We start from the raw sequence: 15,506 nt of genomic DNA on the forward strand, positions 1-15,506 counted from the left end.
GATAGATAGATAGATAGATAGATAGATAGATAGATAGATAGATAGATGATAGATAGATAGACAGACAGACAGATAGAGACACAGACATAGACACAGACCCAAATACAGATACAGATACAGATAGATAGATTTCAAGAAAACAATAAAGAATGATGTATCCAATTTCAGGAGTAGAATAAAAAGAATTCTTATGCCAGTTTGGGTTAATGCAATTAAAATAGCACCATTCATTACTGTGCACAAAGAAGGTCTTGCACAAGTCAATTTTAAGGGGTCCACATCCCTAACACTTTACAGACCATTTATTGAATTAGCTTTGTTTCACCACAGATAGAGGCTGTTTGTGTTGTTATGACTAAATCCAATGGATTCAAAATATTGTTCTGTCACTCTGGCTCCAAGAAACAGTGGTAGCTCTTCAACATTAATCCCTTCAGATACATGCTGTGAAAATAATCCAACAATGGACCATGTAAATCTGAATCCCTCGCTACATCTGCCCTAACGACTGAATCCTAACCTCCCATACAAATGAAAAGGAAAAGAGCTAAAAAATAAATAGTCCTGATTACATTTCTTTTGTATCCACAATCCCTTTTCCTGTGAATTCATTCTAATTTCATTTTGTCCTGCAGCATAAGGGCATAGTTTGTTTTTATAGCATGATCTCTGTATTTTTCTTGTAGCTCAGTTGGCTTTGATTTACTTAGGAGAGAATATCCCTTGAGTAAACATTATATGATTTTAAAAATAACAGAGGCATTATTTGAAACAAAGGTTGGATTGGAGGGTAAATGTAAACTTAAGGTTTAATTACATTTTGTGTCATAATGTAACTTCTTAGCCAGGGATTTAAAACACTCTACAATTGAGCCCCAACTTGTCTTTCCAGTTTGTTTTCCTTCCTATTACTGGTGTGGCAGAAATTGGGTGGGCCTTGGGGCCAGTTAGATAATTTATTCACAAACATTTGCTGGGCAAATATTGTGTACAAGTTAGTGTAGTAAGTACTTGGGATACAAAAATGGAAAAGATTAACAGTAATAATACGTAGATGTTACTCCATTCCTTTGAGGAGTTCACAAAATACTTAGATGTTGCTGCATTCCTTTGAGGAGCTCGCAGTCTAATAAAGAGAAACTTATACAAAAGTGATCACAAAGTATATGAAGTAATAGAAATATGATTAATGTACAGTGAGATGCCTTCTCTTAGATTTCTCCAAGACACCATACATTTAAACTCTCTCCAAACTAATTTTCTTCCAGGTTCCACGCCTCCATGATCACCTTTGCCATACATCCAGGAATACAGGGACCATTCTTGACACCTCCCTCTCCCTCATCCTAGAAATATTTTATTTTATTTTATTTCATACCTAATCCTAGAAATATTTTATTTCATCCCCACTATCACAACATTAATTCAATATATCAGAATCTCTCCTCTGAACTAACAAGTCTAGTATCATCCAATCAGCTAACACTCAAATGCATTCTTCACACAGTAGCCAAAATGAACTCTTCCAAAAAAAAAAAATCTGATCATGTCTTCTCTATCTCATTTAAAATGGCATCTCATTCCTCTTAGAATAAAGAGAAACCTCCTTAACATGACTTATGACATTCTTCAGCGTCTAGCCCCTACCTCTCCTGCCTCATCCTGTACCTCACTCTGCCATCCACACCCTCACTGAACTCGGTTTTTATTCAACCATTTCATACATCCCAAATTCCCTCTTAACACATGATTTTTGAACCACTGTTCCCTCTGCCTACGATTCATCTTTTTCATGTGGTTAATTCATCTTTTACATTTTAGCTCAAACGTACCAACTTAGTGAAGTCTCCCTTACTAGGCCTCCTGTAATGGACTCATAATTGTACCATTTTTTTCATCTTCATAGTATTTATCACAGTTGCAATTTCACATTTGTCTGTGAGAATGTTTGACTGATGTCTGTCTCTGCCATTAGACTATAAGCTCCACATGGGCAGGGACCATATCTGTTTCTGTTCATTGTGTCCAATGCACAGCACAGTGCCTAGAGACACACATCCAATCCATTACATTTGTGGAATAAATAAAACATAAAAAGGAAAGAGTGATGGACTTTGCCTGGGGGAGGGGAGGGATAATGTTACAGCAGAGGTGTCAGCTGTGTCGCGTCTTGAAGTATATATACACACACACACACACACACACACACACACTCATTTATCAGGCAGAAGGAACACATGAGCAGAGACAAAAAGAAATGCAACATTCTGACATCACTCAGTATAACCGAAGCTGTAGGTGTGATCCATTTTGGGAAGGGGAATAGTAAAGTGTCAGAAACGAGGCTGGAGAGATTCTGGGACTAAACCACAGAGGAACTTTTGTGCTCTGCAAAGCAATTTGGACTTTTGCCATGGGAAATCACTGAAGGGTTGTAAAAAGGGAGTAAAATGATGATCAGATTTGCATTTTAGAAAAATCACTCTCCTGGTAGTGTGAAGGATGTCCTTGATAGGTTGATACTGGAGACAGAGTGACCAGTTAAGAGGCCATTCTACAAGTCTACGTGAGAGATGATGAGGCACGAACTGAGATAAAAACAGAGGATTAAGTGAAGCGGGCAGTTTCAACAGACATTTAGGAGATGAAAATGACTGGCAAGAGAAAGGAAGGAAAAAGAAAAAGTCAAAGCACACCACCCTGTTCTCTGGACATCTGGGAGGGTGGCATGACCATTAACCAAGTCCAGGAATGCAAGTTGAGAAGCTAATTTGGGAAGATGGCTGAGTATGGTTTTAAATCCATTGGGATTTAATATTGGAGAGCCAGATTCTTGTGCCAGAAAGAAAACTATCTTCCAAAATGATGTTTCCTCGTATTTCATCTAATAATGTTTCAGCCAAGAACATAACCACCTACTAGTGACCATATTATAAAGCCTCCCTTGCAGCTAGATGTGGCCATATGACTAAGTTCTTGATGGTGTAATAGGAGCAGAAGAAGGCAACCTCTCTGCCATTTGCTTAAAAGGAAATTGCTTGTCCTGAATTTCTGCTCAGATAACCACAAGTTAGGTTAACTATGCAAATGACACAACACCGTAGAGGAAGGCAGGGAAGCAATATGGAGATAAAGCAGACAGGCCAGATCAATCCTTCCTCTTGTTGGACCACTTATCCTGTGAGAAAGAAACTGTGCTTATTTAATCCATTATATATTGGAGTTCCATTTTTAAGGGATCTTCTTTTATATGCTAAATAATATAGACTTTCAAGTAGAGATATCCAAGAGACAACTGCCGACACTGGTCTGGTTCTCCAGAGGCCTAGACTGACAAGGGAGCACTAATATAAATTAGCATGTAGACAGTAGTAGTTTAAACAATGGGAATAGACCAGAAAAAGAAAAGCAATCTGAAGACATACCTGGATTTGCATCCTGGCCCCACCTCCTATTAGTTATGTTATTTTGACTAAGTTACCTCTAAAAGCCTATATTCTATAGGCGTGTAATGATACCTGTATTAAGGTAACTCTAACTGCTACAAAATATCAATCATCACATCTCAGTAGCTTAATACATTGAAGATTTCTTACTCAGATGAAGCCCGGGTGTATATACAGGAGGACCCAGGCTTCTTCATCCAGTGGTTCTTCCTCCCCTAGGATCTTAAATTCCTTCATTTACAGCCACTTTCCTTCCCTAGTTCATGGTGGGAAAGGTACACACACACTTCTCTTAAAAAAAAAAAAAAAAATTAATTTTATTTATTTGTTTTTTATTACACTTTAAGTTTTAGGGTACATGTGCACAACGTCGAGGTTTTTTTTTTTTTTTTTTTTTTAAGACAGTTTCGCTTTTGTTGCTGGAGTGCAATGGCTCGATCTCAGCTCACTGCAACCTCCACCTCCTGGGTTCAAGTGATTCTCCTGCCTCAGCCTCCCGAGTAGCTGGGATTAAAAGCAAGGGCTTCCATGCCTGGCTAATTTTCTTTTTTTTTTTTTTTTTTTTTTTTTTTTTGTATTTTTAGTATGGACGGGGTTTCTCCATGTTGGTCAGGCTGGTCTTGAACTCCCGACCTCAGGCGATCCGCCTGCCTCGGCCTCCCAAAGTGCTGGGATTACAGGCGTGAGCCACCGCGCCAGGCCAGCACACACACTTCTTAACCACTTTAGCCTGGAAATGACATACATATTTTGTTGTTGAGAGCAACTATTTGATCCCAACTTGATGCAAAACAGCCTAGGAAATGTTATCCCCCTAGCAGTCACTTTCTAGCAGAAAAGCTAACAAATGGAAATGGTGCATGAATCTTTAGTGAAGCAGTGGCTTCAATAATATTCTGCTCTGTTTCTCATGGAAATGAAAAAGAATAGATAATATACCTAACAGTATATCATGCCTAAGGGGCCCTACATAATGTTAGCACTCATCTTCTGCCTTGTCATTCTCCTCCTTCCTCCACCCTTTATACACCTGGATTATATCCCAAATAGGCCTTCAATTTTCCCACTTCAGTGTATTAATTACATTCTTGCCTTTGTGTACAAAATTTTAAGCACAATTCTTCCTTTTTCTGCTCCACCAGTTCCACCTTTTTACATGCACGTGTATGTTCATTGCAGCACTATTCATAATAACAAAGACATGGAACCAACCCAAATGCTGATCAATGATAGACTGGATAAAGAAAATGTGGTACATATACACCATGGAATGCTATGCAACCATAAAAAGGAATGAGATCATGTCCTTTGCAGGGACATAGATGAAGCTGGAAGCCATCATCCTCAGCAAACTAATGCAGGAAAAGAAAAACAAACACCACATGTTCTCACTTATAAGTGGGAGCTGAACAATGATAACACATGGACACAGGGAGGGGAACAACACACACTAGGGCCTGTTCAGGGAGGGTAGGGGGACAGCAAGAGCATTAGGGAAAAGAGCTAATGCATGCTGGGCTTAATATCTGGATGATGGGTTGATAGGTGCAACCAACCACTATGGCATACCCTCACCTATGTAACAAACCTGCACATCTCACACACGTACCCCAGAGCTTAAAAAAATAAAGTAATAATTTTTAAAAATACCCATTTTAAAAGACTAGTCTCAAAGCCATCTCCTGGAATAAGCTTTCTCTAATTCTTCATGGGCAGATGAAATGCCTTTGAGCCACTATCACACCACATACAACCTTTGCATTTAGTACTTTCTAGATGTTGGTTTGATATAACAATATGTGCACTCACCTTCCCTGATTATCTCTGAGCCTAAGATGTAAGCTCCCTGAAGGCAGCAATTGCATTTAACTCCTCTTTGTTCAAAGTGATTAAAAGAGTAAACTGAATTTAGACTTTGAAAGGAAGACACCAACACTTAGAGATTTGAGGTCTCCTAGCAATGAATGAAGAAGTAAACATTTATTCCACAACTCTGGAAAGGAGGAAAAAAGCAGTTTGTCTCAAGTATTTACTCAGGTGATGACTACCTAAATTACTGGGATAGTACTATATTTCTTGATTTCACTTTGTAAATCCATGAGGAAGCATGTGTGGCAAGACCTGCTCATGAATAAAGCATGTACTTAACGAAGAATAAAGCAACATATCTTTAAATATTATGATCCCTAAGAGAAACAAACAGTTCTTAAGAGGCTTCCTTAAGAACTCTCCATGTGCATGAATCAAGGTGGTGATGTGGCAGTTTTCTGGGTAATTTGATAAATGTCAACAACCAAACTATTTAAATCCATCCATCAGATGAATACACCACTCTTGAGTTATCTGAGCACTTGCCAGGTCACTTTGTTCTACTTAGATATAGCCACTGCCTGAGGAAAAGAAAAAGAAAGAAAAAAACCAAGGTAATCGGGCTTGGGTAGCTCACTGAAAATGCCTGTGTTTTCCTTTATCCAACAATGGTCCTCATAAAAGTAGGCAATACATAGAAAGGAGGTATGTTTCAGCAAATAAACTCATTCTATGCCCCTAGCCAAAGGTTGAGTATCCCTCAAATAATACACAGCCTTCTGTGTAAAGAGATGGTATATGATTCCCTCTCATGCTGCCCTTCTCACACCAGATGGTCTAAGATGGTGTCAGAATTCCTGAAGGATGCTAAAACAACCCTTCTGTCTTAACCATCACCCAGCTGAAGAGACTGGAGACATATCCAGGGATCCACTCCCTTTCTAAATTCTCACTCCAGGGCCTCTGAAGACAGCTCAGGGCTGATCTGTATCAAGTCTGCCCATTCCCTGTCCTAGATCCCAGTGCTCGCTAGGTTATCAGAACAATACTACACCGGGGACTGAGGGCAGTGGGACTCCATTTTTATAATATACTCTATATCCATACCAGTACCACAAGGGTACTGGGCCTTCCAGGGGTCACAGGATTTCACTGGAGTATCCTGTATAGCACTAGACCTAGCAGTTGTTGTCTGTGTGAAGGATGCTGTGATAAATCTGGAAAAACATCACATACCATAGTCCTCTCTCAGATATTCGCAGTACATAATAGTACATACTAGACTCTGAAACATACTAAAGTGAAGAAATCTGTTGAATCCATTGTTTCACAAATGTATTTGTCTGCAAGAACAATCTTCAGACAAAACACTTGTTGACATCTTCCCTCCATAGATTGTGAGTTGGTTCCATGAGGTCAGGAACCATGTCATTTTGTTCATTTCTTTCCTCAAGTGTTTAACATAGTATTTGATAGTTTAATAAATATTTGACAAATTAATGAATATTGTATGGAAGTAGGGCCCCAAAGAACCAGCTTTGTAAAATTATGTGATAAAAACATCACATATCTATGGAACACCTCAAGTAAGAACAACCTCCCTGAACTGGAAGATCACTTTGAATCTATTTAAATCCCAACATGTAAGGCAACATTAAAAATACATGGGTATTGATTATTATCATATGTGGTCAGACAACTTCTTCTTTCCTATCAAACTCTTTTCTTAGTATCAAATTAATCTAACCAAATATTTCAAGATGTTTGGTATCTAGATCCCTGATGCTTGAATTTGCTGTGTATGAGAACCTCTTGAGGGTATTATTGAAATTTCTGAGGCCCAGGGATTCGGTATTTCTAGAGCAGGGCCCAGGACTCTACATTTTACACAATAACCCAGGTCACTCTGTCATAGGGTTTTCGATGGAATGCACTCTCAGAAAAGCTGATCAAGAGATATCGTGGTAGAGGAGGCCTGAACTTGTTATCAGAGGCCTAGGTTTGAGTCTCAGCTCTGCATCCAGACTAGTTGTGGGGTCATGGGCAGTAATCTCTAAGTCTCACTTTCCTCTCTGTGGGATTCAAAATATGTTTCTTTACCTACCTACCTAGCTACCTACCTAGCTACCTACCCACCCACCCCATAGCACCATGTAGGAAAAAAGTATCTATAAAACCCTGCCTTGAAGCCTAACAGATACTTAACACATATTGTCCAATAAATCAATAAATTTGCAGTTATTTCAACATTCTATAATATTAAACAAATTATATCACACCAAGTGGTACAGCACAGAAAGGTTTTCTGCTGGTTATTTAGACACAGATAAAATGCCTGAACCAACTGTGCTGTACACACCTGTGCCATCAGCCTGGCAAATTCCATAGTACACTTGGCCCATGTTTATGGAAATAGTGTTGGCCAAATCATGGTGAGGGTCAAGCTATATGACATTGGTCACAACATATAGAATATTAAAATATTTAAATATTAAACTATTAAAATATTTCTTCTGCTTGGTACCAGATCTTCAAAAAGCAGACTCTTTAATCTTAAGTAGGCAAATAGCAGGAGTTAACTTGGCTTGGTATAGACACACATACAAAGGGAAGGTTCCTGCTAATCAAGTATCCTCATCAATAATAATTCACAATTGTTAAAAAATTAGAGTGCATTGGAATACATGTAATATAATATGGTACTCTGCATATTCAATTATCTCTCCATTCAAGAGACCTTTCTGGAGCCCACAGTACTCAGGCTAAGTGCTATGAACACTGCCCAACTGTACTGCATGAATACTTTGAAAGCATTCGACATTGGGTTGATTGTTTCCCAACTTTGTGGCATATTCTGAAGCCTGCCTTTTGAAATAGATGTGATATTACTTATTTACCTTTTGTGCATAAAATAAGGAAATAAATTCTACAACTGAAAAATCTCTGCCTAAAAGATTAATTATTAGAGATTTCCAGTTAGGGGGGTGTCAACTGTATTCCTGGCATATTGATTTATATCCATTTGCTTTTTGTGTTGGTGTTTCTTACTCTTCTGATTTTAAACACTTAATTGTAAATGCTTGTTCAAAGTCTCATTGCTCTGTGGTTAATGCTAACAGCAAGAGAACTTTGCAAAGCTACACTCATGCCACAATGCTCATTTTCTATGTTTATTATTGTCTTTTGCTTATATGTTTTGGCTATAAGCTATTTTTCGTGCCTGTGTCTTATGTTAGCAGTAACAAACGTGATTAATGGCAGGGCTTATGCAGGTAAACAGGTGAATAAATCATGCCAAGTTTGGTGACCCCATCAAAAGATGGCCTTGAAAACTCACCTCCAGCTGATGGTTGCCATAAGAGAATGCAGGAGAGCAGCCACAGCATTGCTAGAACTTCCAATGTTTCAAGAGAAGTCTAATGCATAATAGGTACTCAATAAGTATTTGTTGATTCAATACAGAGATTCAAATTTTCATCTGAAATCTCTGGATTATTTTATTCTAAGCAACATAATGTGGTAAGTAACTAAGAACATGGACTCTTGAATCAGACTGCCTGACTTAAAAACCCAGCTCTGCCGTTCATCAGCTATATGACCTTGGGCAAGTTATAGAAAAACTCCCTGCCTCAGTTTTCTAACCTGTAAAATGGGGGAAAATAATAGTACCTACTTTGTAGAATTGTTTCAGTTAATTTTAAAATATTTTTTTAAATCTTGGGACAATATCTGGTAGAATGTAAGAGCTACATTAAAAAGGAAACACACTAAAGCTTCCATTTTTAAAAAATAAATATGTCTCATATGTAGAAAACATTTTGACATATGTTATTCCTTTTTGTCCCCACAATAGTTATCAGATAAAGGTGTTATCCTGCAGATAAGGAAACAGAATTTCCCTTGGGATCCCTCAGGATGTGTTCAGGTGGCAGCCACACATGTGCTCATTGGCCACGCAAGAGCACTGTGCACAGGTGCTTAGAAAGTATCCAGGGGTTTGCCCATTAGCACTCTCCATAAAATGACAAATGCAGAAATTTGATCCAAGACCTCTAGTGGACAAAATCAGAGGTCTCCAAACCAGTGTCCATCATAAGTCTTCTTACTCAATAACTAACTAATTAAAATAAAATGAAGATCTCATCCAAACCACTGCATTCGTTGTTTTTAATCAATAAACTAATTGCCTAAAAGCAACCAATTTAAAATAATAGGCAAATCCTTTACATTTAATAATGTCCATTGATATCCTTACTCTTTTATTAAGTTTTGTCTTAAAAATGTTTTGCAATGATTTAGTTTCTCTTCTCTCTGACTCCAAGAACTTTCTCTCAGTAACTTTACAAGCATGTCATCTGACTACTGTGGCCTATGTGTTAGAAACTGCTAAATTAGAAACACCCTGTCAACCTTTTGATTTTCCTGGTTGTTGTTGGTTTAAGGCAGATCCTTAATGTTATTTAAACAGAGGAGACTATTTGAAATTTCTTGGTAGATGAATTTGATAATGATAATTTAAAAAAAAATAACTACTGTCATCCTGAGATAAAAGATCTCATTCATAGGCTACACACCTTATCTGAATAACTCAGGACTTCTTCGAAGGAAAAGGTCAGTGTAGCCCCACCTGTTTCCTTTTCTTGAACAGCAATAACTTTACATACTCCCTGATAATCTGCATTTGGTAAAGTTGATTGGGCATTAAAAAAATGTCTTCTCTTTACTTGGGTTTTAAATTTTTGTTTTGTGTTGTGTTTAATCTGAGTCTTTTCATGGATGTGTAATGTCTTTATTGTTAAAAATAACTACTGCTATCTCCTCAGGCTGAGGTAGGAGGATCGCTTAAGCCCAGAAGTTGGAGACCAGCCTGGGCAACATAGTGAGACCCCAGTTTCAAAAAAAATACTACTGGGAATTCATCAAAATTTAAAACTTCTATGAATAACAGAGCACTATCAACAAAGTATAAAAAAACCCCACAGAATAAGAGAAAATACAAATATTTGCAAATCCTATATCTTAGGGTTTAATATTCAGAATATATAAAGAACTCTTACAACTCAACAACAAAGAGACAAAAGCCCCAATTTAAAAATCGTCAAGACTCTGAATATACATTTCTCTAAAGAGAATATACAAATGATCAATAAGCACATGAAAATATACTTGGCATCATTAGTTATTAGGAAAATACAGATCGAAACAACAGTGAATTACGACTTACACCCACTAGTATGGCTATCAGAAATAAAAGGAAAATAAATGTTGATGAGGAATGGAGAAATCAAATCCCACATACACTTTTAGTGAGAATGTAAAATTATGCAGCTGCTCTGGAAAGAAGTATGGTTAGTTCCTAAACAAAGTTGGACCCAAGAGAGCAGAAAACTTATGTTTAAACAAAACTTTGTACACAGGTGTTCACAGCAGTATTATTCATAATAACCAAAAGGTGGAAGCAACCCAAATGCCTATCAGCTGATGAACGTGTAAACAAAAGGTGATATATCTATATCATGGAATATTATTCAGCGATAAAGAGGGATGAAGAACTGACTCATGTCACAATATGGATGAACCTTCATAACAAGTGAAGTTATATGACGATAATAAGCGAAAGAAGCCAGATACAAAAGGCCAAATGTTAAATGATTCCAATTATAAAATGTCCAGAATAGGCAAACCCATAGGGACAGAAAGCAGATTAAGGCTTGACAGTGGCTGAAGGGGAGGGAAGAATGAGGAGTGACTGCTTACGGGATGAGACTTTCTTTCGGAGTGATAAAAATGTTCTGGATTTAGATGGTGACGATGGTTGCACATCATGGTGAATGTTGTAAGAAAAAAGCCACTAAATTATATTGCTTAAAATAGTTATAATGATAAATGTGATGTTATGTGAAGTTTACCTCATTAAAAAGTAAATATTAACTTGAACCCCCAGTAGAAGAAGCAAGAAGCTTCTTCTTCCCATACAAAATAATTTCACACAATATATCACCCAGGTGATTTTAAGGAGTGGAATACTACATCTAGAAGATAGCAGCTGACAAGTTGTCCTTATTCCCTTTATTTCATTGTGCCACTTATCATTTGCCCTTTGATCTTGAATATCATTCTTGGTTTGTCACATTGATAGCAGAAACTGCAACTTTACTTATTTACCTATTTATAGAGAGAGAGGGTCTCACTATGTCGTGCAGGCTGGAGTGCAGCAGTGGGATCTTAGCTCACTGCAGCCTTGAACTCTGCTGTTCAAGCTATCTTCCTGCCTCAGCCTCCTGAGTAGCTCGGACTGCAGGCATGCACCACCATGCCTGGCTAATTTTTCTTTTTCGTTTTTTAGACAAGGGATCTTGCTATGTTGCTCAGGCTGGTCTTGAACTCCTAGCCTCAAGCAATTCTCTCTCCTGGGCCTCCCAAAGAGCTGGGACTGCAGGTGTGAGCCACTGCACTGGTCCTGAAATGTCACTCTTCTTGATGTTACATCTCCACTTCCAAAGGTTCACTGTCAATAGTTTAGCTAATTTGGTAATCATCAATTAATGAATATGTGTAGGAGTTTTCGCCCTTCTAAATTACATTAAAATGTTTGATTAAAAATAATTGAATATTAATTATTCTGGTAAGAGGGGGATATAATTTTTCAGAAATCAGTAACTTGAATCTTCTTTTAACTTATATGGGATCAATGAATCAGAAGCAATGATGTATCTGACAGAAAAAATAAAGAACGTCGGAGACAAACTATTCATCAAGCCTTCCTGAAAAAGAACACATACATTTTCTCCCACGAAGAAATGTCTTTTATGTTTTTTTTTTTTTTTTTTTTTACTATTAAGACATTAGCAATAAAATATAAATCCATTAAATAAATGGATCAGTAGAATATACTATATTGCCACAAATTTAATTTTTCTGAATTGTAAACTCCTGTCAAACAGGTTGTACAGGTGGATATGTTGAAAACAATCTGATTTAAACACGTACTTGTTAAAGCAATTAAAGGCAGATTCAGTTGGATTAGAGAATATAATTCTGAAGAAGTATGCTAAAGTTAAATGAAAAGTTCTGAAAATAAGTTCAGTTGTCCATTAATTGTAAAGGTCCAATTTCCTGAAGCTATGTTAAATACCCAAGCCATGACTTTTAAACACCTCAAAGAAAATTTCTACATAAAAAGGCATGTTTATCTTTTATGACATGTCTATTTAAAGGTTAATATGACCATATTTATTAATGACCAGCTTTATTCCAAATAGTCAGAAAAGAAAAAAAAACAGTGAGCAAGTATTTGAATAATTCAAGTTAAAAAAATATCTTCACTTTCATCTCAAGCATGTGTCTAACTCAGGTGAAAGCAAAGGCAGTTTTAGCTAGAACTACCTGGAGAACTGAAGAGGGAGTAATCCTGTCCCACGGAATCCAAACATATCTGGTTCATGTGCTGTTATTGTAAGGAAATTTGAGAAATATAGCAACTGAAACCAACCTGTTAAAGGTGACCAAGAACTGGATGAAAGTAAATGCTTTTCTTTTATGTCAAAATGAAGTGAGATATTGGAGGGCGCAGAAGACTTTGGAGGTTGTATACATATTCAGTGGCCAACTTCTAAAAATGCTCAGCCAGAATGCAGCCCTGAAGGTATGGCTAATATAGTCACATAATCAGAGAATTCGATTTCTTCACTTAAGGGAAAAAATTTGAGTTCGAATTGGTGAGACATAATAGAAGAGTATCAAGTTAATTGAAATTCCTCGTCAAATAGTCACTTAGTTCTCTGGGGTCTCCCTAATTCCCTCCCTCCTGCCATCTGGATTTCAGGCCTCAGCTCTTTGCCTTGAAATGTGTAAATTTAATGATCAAATAAAATCCTGGAAGGAGACTGTTCTCAGTTCCTCTAGACACTCACCTTTTAGAAAAAGAAATCCCAATAAGGGAGGGCACAAGATTAGGAAAACCCCATTGCTGGAGCTCTGGAGTTGCTGACCCAAGAAAGATGGTGTTGGGGATCAGAGTGAAAAGGAGGGAGGAAAGGAATTGTTCCAACTTTTAGGAAAAGTTTAGCCATTGCTTTCATCTGTCCACACTCAGTAATTTTATTTTTTTAATTTTGTACAGAGGGAGGTCTCACTGTGTTGCTCAGGCTGGTCTCAAACTCCCAGAGTCCAGTGATCCTCCTGCCTTGGCCTCCCAAATTGCTGGGATTACAGGTATGTGACACCTTGAGCTAGGCCAATTAATTCTGTATTCTAGTCAAAAGTCTAGCTGGGAAAAGGGAGAGGAACAACTGGGATTGGTTCTCAGGCCATTTTAGTACCCAGATGACACAGCCATGCTGGTAGAGAAGGAAGGATGGTGGCTGAGGAATTGCAAGTGGGATTGAGAAAGGTGGGGAATTTTAAGGTTCATAAAGTTATGGGATGGTTCAAGCTGATTATCACATTCCTGGCAACTTAGCAGCCAGTGGCACCACGAAAAACACAGTTTAGGAACTGTCAAGAGATTGTGCTCTGATTATTGGTAAAATGGTGGCTGCTACTTATAACCATGATCTAAGGTCGTCTAAGAAAAGCAGGGCCCGTATGCAGATGCGCACAGGTACCCACTTCTGTCCAATTCCACGTGCATGGACACTCTCTCATTGCCTCTTCTTGGGGGTTACAGGTGCATGGTTACCCCCTCCTTGCCTCGTTTTGGGGGTTACAGATCACAGATCTGAAGTATTTGTAAGAAGACAATTCCTCTTTTTGCCATTTTCCAGAGTTGCTTGAAAATGAGCTAATTTGGAGGAAATGAAATTTCTTCTTTCTTCACTAACTGATTTGGAAACAAATGGGCCTCTCCGTTCTCTGTCACCACCTCCCTTCCATACCCCAAAAGTTTGTTGTCTAGTTTTCTCTACACGGTGGAAATGTCATCTTTACTCACAACGAGAAAGAGAACTTGGGGTCCTTCCTATCTAGAGCCCCAGACTGTGAGTAAAGACCCAGGGCTCTAGAGGTCACGCCACAGAGGCCTAGCGCAGGAACGACAGGCCAGAAAGGAGCCTGCTGTTGTGAGCGCGAACTAGAAAGATATGGCCAGCATTGCCGCATAGAGAGCTGAGCGAGTGAGTCTCACAGCCAGAGCAAGTCACTTTCCTAAGCGACGGAAGCTCCTGAGTTTTAAGATCCCGACAAAGGCGGGAAAAGCCCTAATGCTTCACAAAATTCTTGAAAGCGGAATGAATGATTTAGACTACAAACAATTGCTCCCACCGCTACCTAGGAGCCTGGCGCCTAGCGCCCCACCTTCAGGACCCAGAGTTTATGCTAAAGCAAAATTGCTGGAGGTACTGGGAGCCCACGCTCGGGGCCTTCTCCAATTTTGGCCAATACTTGAGCGACGCGTGTCATAGAAACATTTTGGGGATGGGGTATTTAAACGTGTCTGAGGGTCCTTGGCTAACTAACTCCTTCACTCTCGAAAGTCATGGGCTTTTCAAACTGAACAAGGTGGAAAGAAAGACAGCTAGCAATGGTGTTTTCCTTTTTTCTTTTCTTTCTTTTCTTCTTTCTTTCTTTCCTTCTTTCTTTCCTAACTGTGCTTTTCCTTTGAGTCTTTCCCTTCTCTCTTTTCCTCCCTTTCTTACTTTGACCTGTTCTTTCCTTCTTTCCTTCCCTTCCCACTAGGGCTTAGGGCAAAGATCAACAGCTAAGATAAACCCTCAACCAAAGAGCTGAGCGCATTTACTGTTGGGGAATGTGGCTGACAGCTACTGAGACACCGCACCTCCAGTACCTGAATTCCAACATTTAGAGGTCAGAGCCACTGGTTTCTGCCTATGAAGATGTACTAAGTTTCACATCTACCCATATCCCCGAATGTGAACCAGGGTTAGTGGCAGAAACCTGTTTCTGCTTTTAACTTGGCAGTTGAGTTTTGGAAAGCGGTTTTGGGAGGGCCAGGTTGAGAATCTGGGCAACTCCGGGCCAGATGTGGGCGCCCGGGGTCCTGTCTGAACCAGCCTGCTGCTGCAATGCGAGCTCCGGAGGGAACTGGGGATGCGAGCTGGGAACAGACCGCGCCCCAGCCCCCATAGTTTGTGACGGGGAACTTCGGGCGCACACACCCTGGGGAGTAGGTCTCTTCCAAATGGCACCGACACAGACTGGCGCTGGATCTTCTCTCCCTGCCAATCTATACGCAAAGACCTCCTGGGCACTTTTGGGGGAATGTGGCCAAAGGGGGACTCTAACTGCGACATC

Source organism: Hylobates moloch, unplaced genomic scaffold, assembly GCF_009828535.3.
Source record: "Hylobates moloch isolate HMO894 unplaced genomic scaffold, HMol_V3 SCAFFOLD_18, whole genome shotgun sequence".
Lineage (NCBI taxonomy): Eukaryota > Metazoa > Chordata > Mammalia > Primates > Hylobatidae > Hylobates > Hylobates moloch.